Source organism: Dipodomys ordii, unplaced genomic scaffold (assembly GCF_000151885.1).
Source record: "Dipodomys ordii isolate 6190 unplaced genomic scaffold, Dord_2.0 Scaffold161, whole genome shotgun sequence".
In the NCBI taxonomy this organism is placed as follows: Eukaryota; Metazoa; Chordata; class Mammalia; order Rodentia; family Heteromyidae; genus Dipodomys; species Dipodomys ordii.
The window spans coordinates 2,558,746-2,559,266 of record NW_012267377.1 but is presented as its reverse complement, the minus strand read 5'-3'; positions in this window follow the sequence as shown (position 1 = coordinate 2,559,266).

Sequence of the window (521 nt, the reverse complement as noted above, 5' to 3'; positions counted from 1 at the left end):
GTAAATCCAGGGGCTGGTGGCTCACGCCTGTAATCCTAGCTACTCAGGAGGCTGAGATCTGAGGATCATGGTTCAAAGCCAGCCTGGGCAGGAAACTCCGTGAAACTTTTATCTTCAATAAACCACCAGAAAACCGGAAGTGGTGCTGTAGCTCAAGTGGTAGAGCACTAGCCTTGAGCTGAAGAGCTGAGGGACAGCACTCAGGCCCAGAGTTCAAGCCCCACAATTGACAAACAAAGAAAAAAGAAAAGTAACACAGAGAGAGCATCCTCAAAAAATTCTGCTACAGTGGAAAGAGTGATAGGTAAGCTTCTAAGCTTCATCATGACCTAAAGGTGTTGTAATAAAAATAAATTCACGCTCAGACAAAGGAGAAGTAAATTCGACTTCTTTTCATTTCCCCTTAGCATACATTAGTTTTTTTTTTTAATTTAATTTTATTTTATTTGTGAACATACTGTACAGAGGGGTTACAATTGCATGGGCAGGATAATGCGTACATTTCTTACCAAGCATTGCAG